The sequence below is a fragment of the Gossypium raimondii genome, chromosome 2 (genome assembly GCF_025698545.1).
Source record: "Gossypium raimondii isolate GPD5lz chromosome 2, ASM2569854v1, whole genome shotgun sequence".
NCBI classification, from domain to species: Eukaryota; Viridiplantae; Streptophyta; class Magnoliopsida; order Malvales; family Malvaceae; genus Gossypium; species Gossypium raimondii.
This window is the reverse complement of record NC_068566.1, coordinates 36,509,583-36,518,164: the sequence shown is the minus strand read 5'-3', so window position 1 is coordinate 36,518,164 and position 8,582 is coordinate 36,509,583. Positions and strand designations below refer to the sequence as shown.

Genomic DNA, 8,582 nt, shown 5'->3' with positions numbered 1-8,582 from the left:
AAGACAAGGATTAACAAAATGATGTACATCGCAACAGAAGTAGGATCAACAAGAGAGAAAAAGAGCAATTTCGAAAAAGAGAAAAAGAGGAAGGAAGGAAAATTGTAAAGGAAATATTGAAGAAACTTTTGACAACAAAAAGAGAATTAGTCTTGAAAAATCAACCAAAATGAAAGACGGAGAAAGAGGGACGAAAAACAAGGAGCAATTTTTGGGATTTTGTCAACTATAAAAAAATTTTAAAAAAATAAGATCTGATCAAATCTCACTTATCCAGATTTCTTAGAATTCAAATTCAACTCAAATTATGCCCTCCTAGGTGGCACAGACAGGAATTAGCAAAAAAATATTGTTGCTTTGCTTGCACAAGATTCAAACACAAAACCTCTAGGCAAGTTGAAGCCTTACTACTTAACCCACATGCTCATTCTTATCAACAGTTGAGTAAAAATAATAGATAAGCTAGATGTTCAAAGTCAAGGGTTGGAACAAAAATTAATAAAAATTCATGGAAAAAGATTTGAACATAAGACCTTAGGCACATAAATAGAACTCTTATCCACCAAAACAAATTAATTTACTTACCATAATTTCACAATTCAAAAACAAGAATTTTGGAGTGTTACAATACTTGCATTTAATGCAAGTGAAAATGATGTGATTCCATTGCGAACTAATACGAGAATGAATTTAAATGCCCTAGTAAACTAGGTTGGAATTAGTTTTGGATATAGTTGTTATGTTAACAGGGGGAGATAGTTTTGTGTATGTTTCTATATCTTAAAGTTCACTAATTAGTTAGTTTCGTTGTTAGTACTAGTTGAAGGTGACTTGAGATATCGATCAGTTATTTTTGTTGTGGGCAGCGCCGAGTGTATATCAACACCCATTATGGCCTAAATTTTCTATATCCTACTATATATTTCACCGTAATTTACTAACACCATGTTTGGTTGGGTGTAATGGATTAGCCATTACACCCCGATTCGGTGGCCCCACCCAATACGCCGTTTGGTTCACAGTTTACTGATTCGGAGGTTTTGCTATTCCTTGCCTATTCCCTCAGCAGCTGTAATAGGTATTCCGGGGTTTTAGTTTGTAATAGCTATTCACCGTTTTCTTCTTTAATTTTGAGACCAAAATAACCTGCCTTCTTCTCCCCAAAAATTTCTCATCGATTTCATATCCTCAAATCAAGCCAAATCGATAAACCTTTACGTTTTCGCATCTTCTTCCAGCCAAATCGATTCGCCTTCATCTTCTTCCAGCCAAAGGTACGCTGACAGCCAAAGGGCTTCACCATTCTTCCCTTCTTGCAGCGACTAAGAAACAGTAGCGGGAAAGGAGGTAATCTTTTTCTACCCTCATCAAGCTTCATCCTCTCCGACGTTTCCCTTCTATTGATTGTAGAGGTAATATTTTTACTTCTTTTCTTCATTGATTTTTCCTTCTTACGTTTGGGAACTTAAAATCGATTTCTGCCCTCAGCTTTATCTTCTCCTACATTTTTGCTCTTCATTTTATCAGGAACGAAAAATGTCATCACTTTCACATATTTGAACTTCCAGCACCGCTGCCTGTGCCTCTACTACCAGTGAGAATACCTTGTATCCTTTCCTTTAATTTCTACGCTTCAGATCTTTATCTATGTTTCCCAATTATCCTATATTTTAGTGTTTTTAATTTATTTAGTTTAAAATTTTGATTTAGCTTCAATCTTTTCTTTTTCTATCTGTGTTTATTTCATTGTAATATTAATAAATTTTATAATATTTTCTGTTAATGCCACTATGCAGTATCAATTAATCATTTTTTTTACATTTATTTCTAATTATAAATTTAGCGGAGCATTTAATTTTGTTTAGAACTTTCGAGAAGGATTTTGATGATGTGAAGAAACTATGGCAAGCAATTCAGGAAGAGGATACCCTACAAATGGTTCCATCTATGTTTGTAATTTACCTGAGGGAACTGATGAAAGTATGTTAGTCGAGTATTTTCGAACCATTGGCTTCAGAACTTGAACTTCTCCAGAAGTGCAAAAGTAAAAGTTTAGAGTTTATGCAGTAGTTAACGTTTACTTTGCAGTAATTGTAAAAGTTTGGGGTTTTACTTGATCTCTTTAGTCAAAGAAGATAGTGGACAAGAGGAGATATAGTAAGTTTCATTATCTTTTTCGAGTTCTCACAGATTTCCAACATCATAAAGCTGTCATTGATATCTTTGCTTTTTCCTGAATACATCAAATCAGAAGCTTTTAAGCAATATGAGCCTGCAATTGTAATTTGTGTTTTTAGATGTATCTTGATGGTGTTTCATGTTTTTAGTAGGAAAATAATGAAATTTCGTTTTCAAATATTGCTTCTATACTGCGGCTAGCATCCGAATCCTATGTTTTTGATTAATGTGATAAGTGATAATTATGTTTATTATATGTATATCTAGAGGGAGATTTGTTAATGTTTGCCATGAAATTATATGATAATGTGGTAAGAAGGAAATTTTGTAAAAATATGTTGAAAACTAATGCTAGTTGTTTGAATGAATGAAATCAAATAGTTATGCATTGAATATATATATGCATATAGCAGAGTTATGCATATGCATTGGATGTATGGTTTAGTTTCTTGTATTGCGCAGATTCTTGGTTGCTTGACTGTTGTTACATTTTTCAGTGCAAGCAACTCGGATGAGACTGAATCAGTAATGAAGTTACTTTGGGACTTAATTAATCCTGGAACTGACTCTAGTGTATGAATTTTAACTGATATTTTTATCTATATATTCTGTAATTTAAATTGGAGCCTAAAAGGATAGGTTTCCTTCTATGTTTCATCAGATTGAAAGGAAAGATTCACCAGCCGTTTTAACTGCCATGATATCCGCTTGGTCCTTTCTTCTTTCTACCATTGATGGGTGGAGGCTAAGTCACAAAAATTGGCAAGGGTGAGCCTTTTAATTAAAAAGTCCCATTTATTGTAAATTTTTAACAATTACAACCTCTAGATAGTTATCGTCTTTCTTTTTGTTTTCCATCTACAAACTAATTTGAAATTTCATTGATAGATCTGTAAATTTGGATGCAGGGCAATTACATACTTCTCCAACATATTAGACAGTAACGATGAAGCACTATGTGCAGCAGACATGTGAGGCTCTTGCTTTAGTATTTGAATCCAACTATGCGGAGAAATTCTCAAGTAAAACCAAGGATTCAAACAAAGAACTTAAGGACAACATTATAAAGCAACTCGAAGCGGTTGTCGAAACAGCAATGAAAGAATTTCTAGTCAAGATCCAAGAACAGGGTTCAATTCTGCCTCGGCTGCTTTAGATTTCCTAGAGGTACTGATTTGACTTTGTTTTATGCATATATTTAATAGATTGTATCTTGAGCTGTCATAATAGTCTTAATAACTTTCAGGATGGGAAATGTGCAATCTCATGGATATTTTCATTGAAAAATTCATCTTTTGTCTTTGTATTGTTGATTTACTTTTCTAGGCTGGCTTTGTGTAGCTGATCATTTACCTTAATTCCAGAGTAAACTGGCTGATTTTCCAATGTTTCTATTTCATATAAATGCACTTTGTAGGACTTCTTTGGCACATGAAATGACCATATTAATTCTTTTTCATTGATTTTTCTCTCAAACCTTTCTAATTATTGTTGTTGTTGATATTATGATAGACATTATTACTATTTACATTTTTTAAGCAAACCAATGTCAAGTATTGATTTTGAGTTTAGAAAAGCAAAGATACTTCACATCTATAACTGGATGTAATTGATGAGTGTTAGATATAGTTATGTACTTGACATACCCTTGAGTGAATTCACCAATTTTATATTCTGATTTTTCTCGAGTAAATGTCATTAAGTTACCTTGTGCAAAAGATGAATTTGCCTCACCAACATTTGTCAAAGTCCTTGTGCATATTTGAGATGGTCTTAATTTGACAGAAAATGAAGTATAGTTTAACTCTCCTTGCAGTTTACTTGGCTTTTCTTAGCACTTGGCCGATCTATGTGCAGGCATCCCAATATATAATATAGAATTCACCATGAGGATTTATTCTAACAGCCATCCTGTCTGTGGGAAATCTCTCTCAAGTTATAATGAACAAAAAAATAGAAGAAGAAATTCGTTCATATGATCATTTCTGCAAAAGAAATTATAATCCAAATGTTGCACATCAAAGTTACCAAAAAAACAACCTTCCAATTCTCCATTTGATAAGTTGCACAGTAATAGGTCTCTGTTCCATGCTAAAAGCAATCCAATTCCTTCAGAATACTTGAAAAACTAACAAAACGGTAAAAGTACTATAGAAGCCATTATATTAGGAGTTACATTGTATTTTGCCCTTTCCACTGGAAAATGAGTAAATTACTCTTTATACATTAAAGCAAAAAGTAAATTAGTCTTTTTATTAATATATGAATATTATGTTTGGATATTATGACATGTAAACTAATGAAATTATGTAACTTTTTGTTAATATATGAATATTATGTTTGGATGTAAAATATAATTCTCAAGTTATTTATTACTTTTAATATTTTGTTTTTATTGTAGAATAATTAAATTATTTGTTTCACTAATGATATTTTAGCACATTAAATATGTATTGCGGTTTAAAAATAATAAAATATATTATATATTATTTTTATAGTATTATATATTATGATTTTAGTAAATTCATATAAGAATATTTAATATTAAGAAATTTATTAAATTATATATTTTAATTAAATTATATTTAATAATAATTATGTTAAAATATGATTAAATTATTTATTATTGATATTAATAATCTTATTAAAATTTAATAACAATAACAATAATCATTTACCTAAACAAATTTCTGCTAAGGGTATTCTAGTCATTTCAGTTTTTTCCCTTATACTATTATACCTCAATTCCATTCAACCAAACACAAGAATACTATTACGCCTCTATTCCATTATATTCAACCAAACAATTGAATTGCCATTACGCCTCTATTCCATTACAGCGAACCAAACGTGCCCTAAATGTTGCAAATGAGTTTATCATGAAAACCATAAATAAGACTGTTAATAAATAGTTGTTATACATGAAATGATATATTAATTATGTGATTAGTAAGTGAAAACTCCATATTTTAATTAATGAATAGTGGTACATTAAAAACTTTCTTCCATGGGTATTTGAATGTGATGATGAGGGAGTCAAAGAAAGCAGGCCGCCGTGGTTGAAAGAAGTGCACAACATTAGGTGACAGAATTTGAAGGTGAAAATTCAAAGTGCATAAATCCTCAGCGCTGACGTTGCATCATAACAGTCACCACATCCCAATCTCATGAAGCGATTTTTCTCTTTCAATTTCTTCCCCGTTGCAACAAAATTTTTTAGTGGAATTCCTAAATTCAAATCCTCCCCTTTTATCAATTATTTTAAATGAGGTAGTCAATATGGTATCCATAAATTTTTTTTTAATTTACTATTGAAAGGGAAGAATTTGATTGATATGAACCATATCTAAATAGAAATGCGCATGCTTTTGTTAAATAAATTGTATATATTTTGATAAGGTTAAATTAGTAAAATATTTTATTGAAGAAAGGCGAGGCGCGGCTCTCCCGGACAGTTGCTTTAAATTAAGTTTTACGTAATTAAGGAGTTTATAAGCATACGTAAAATTATTAATATAATAATGAAAATCAATTAACCGTAATTAGAAATTATTGTGTATAATATAATTTAAATTCAGAATAAACTTTTAGAGAATTTAAACGTGATATTTTTTTTTGTAGAAAGGAAAATATATCAAGCCTAAATACAAGAAAATAATAATAATCATTACTTGATTCCACAAAAATACCTGAACAAATATTCTCTTCTAGTAAGGCCTTGATCTCGGATGGCGGTTTTTTAAGTACTATTAAATGGTTAATGTCATTACTAATTATCTTGGCTAGGCGATCCGCCACTTTATTATTTGTTCTGCAGATACTCTTGAAATTTACTCTCCAATCTTTGAGATACAAGTCATTAATGATCTGAATTTCAACAACGTTGTTAACAAACATTGTCACTCTCCAATTTAACTTGTCTTAATCCTTTATCCCAGACTAGTTTCAGACCTTTAAGAACTGCTTTAGCTTCAATCTAGAAAATATTTATTATACGTATTGTCATCTTTAAGAACGTGATATTTGAATATTGTAAAATTTAAACTTAGAATTCAATTTTTTTTGTCAAATTGGGAATTACATAGTATAATATTAATGAAGGAATTAATGTATTTATTAATTTAAATATGTTATTACAAAAAGCAATTTTAAGACGCTCCTTAATGAAATTCACTTAAGAAAACTAAAAATAAATATTTTAATTTGACTTATAAAATTTAAAATTTAAAAAAGAAGAAGACCATTAATATTGTTTTAATAAGGAGGTGGGATTAAAGGTGATAATGGGCCGGGTCGAGTCGGGCTCAGATAAAATTTTAAGCTCATTTTTTAGGCCCGGGCCTAGCCCAACCCAAAATATGGGCCTAAAAATTGTCTAAGCCCATCCTGAAAGAAAATTGCTAAGCCCGACCCCGGCTCATATTAAATTTTACAACACCAAAATAGCATAAAAAAAGTTAAACATGAAAGTTAAAAAAGTATATTTGATTAAAAATAATATGTATATATATATTTAATATATAATTTGGGCTAGGCTGGGCCCGGGCAAAAAAAGTTTTACCCGAGGGCCGGCCCGTTTTCTAAACAGGCCTCTTTTTTTCTCAAACTCATATTTTAAACCTATATTTTTACTCGAACCCTCCCATTTTTCAAGCGGGCCGGACCGAGTAGCCCAACTCATGATCACCTCTAGGTGGGATAGGCAGCTAATTGCCACGACAGGAAGGCATTACATTCTTATCCTCGAAACCAGACACCATTAACAGCATATATTTAACTACAACAACATCTAATATGCATTACACGGTGTAAGCAGAACTTTTTCCTTTTAAAAAATGGTCTTTATAGGTGACTAAAAACAAGCTTGTCCATAAATAGAAACCAAACGTGATATCATCCTTTATCTTTGACTAATTATTTAATACTATTTTATTATCTTTTTCATGTCATTGACTTGTTATTTTAGTAATTTTTTTTTAATTTGAATTTTCAATTATAAACCCTAAACTTTGAATCAAAATCTTATAATCTAAATTTTGGATCTTATATCCTGTATTTTGGATCCTAAAACCCTGGACTTCAGGTTTAAGGTCCAAGATCAAAAGTTCAAGGTATGAGTTTAAGGTTTAGAGTTTAGTGTCTATAGTTTAAAATTTGGGATCTAAGATTTAGGGTTCATAGTTTCAGGATTTAGGATTTCAAAATAAAAGAAATTACTAAAATGATATTTCAATGAAATAGAAAAAATATTAAAATAATATTAAATAATTAATAAAAGATATAAAATAAGGTGACGCATCTATTTCGTATAATCCTTTACGTCTGACCCTTTCATCTACCTATTTACATGTAATAAAAAAGTTCAATTGTGAGTTTAGATTTATAAGTCAAAATGGACTTTGCATACTTAGATATAAAATTTATCAATGAAAATATTGTAAATAAATTAGGGCTGCTCCAATCATCAGAAGAATATGTTCTTTAATCCAGATAACTTATATCGACCAGTAGTAGAAAGCCATAAGAATCCAATGAAACCCTTCGCATTAAAATAAAAATAAAAGTTAAGAATTATTCCAAGAGGAACAAAGTCATTTAATGTAATACACATATCTAACATCTAACTAAATATACTTTGATTTTTCTCTACTATTTCATAATATTCTCATTCTACTTATATCTTTTGCCTTCAATTCTTTCTATAACATCTTTTCTTGTCTGATAAAAGTTCGGATGTTATAAAGATGAAATTGTTACACATAGAAGTACTCGTGGATCATGTCGAACTGGATTGAGTTCAAGCCAAGCTTAAGCATAATATTAACAACAGAAACATGATCCTAAAATTTTACTTAAATTTGTCTATATTTGTAAATAACTAATCCAAACTCATTTTAGATCAGCCTATATTATATTTTAAAAATATTTTTAATATTTAATTTAATACTTTAATATATGTTTTCATTTATTAAAATTTTATATATAAACCATTTAACAATTTTAAAACATTTACTTCATAATATTATATGGTACTCTAGATTTAATTTGTATTTGTTATAAATTATATAATATATAAAAATAACATAATATAATGCATTACAAAATTTGAAAAATGGGTCGAGTTCTGGCCTTGAATGTTCAAGCTCAACTCATATTTTAAACATGCCTAATTTTTTTTTGCCTAAACTCATTATTTGGATCTAACATTTTCACCCAAACCCTCTCCAAATTTTGGCCAATCTTTCAAGCTTGAGTATGTAGCCTGACCCTTTAACAAGTCTAGTTATACACCGATAACAACATTTTAATATTTAGATAATATTTGAATTTTTTTTAATTTTAAAATGAAAAACTATAATGTATTAATAATATTAATTAATGAGATTTAGTTTGTAACATTAACA

General features: G+C 29.9%; 1 long non-coding RNA gene across 1 annotated transcript; it reads left to right on the top strand.

Annotated features, from left to right (window-relative positions):
• Positions 1 to 2,629: 2,629 nt before the first annotated feature.
• LOC105789654 (uncharacterized) lies at positions 2,630 to 3,145 on the top strand. Its single transcript, XR_008190871.1, has 3 exons — positions 2,630 to 2,751; positions 2,840 to 2,946; positions 3,087 to 3,145. It is a non-coding gene; the product is annotated as an uncharacterized LOC105789654 (long non-coding RNA).
• Positions 3,146 to 8,582: the final 5,437 nt, after the last annotated feature.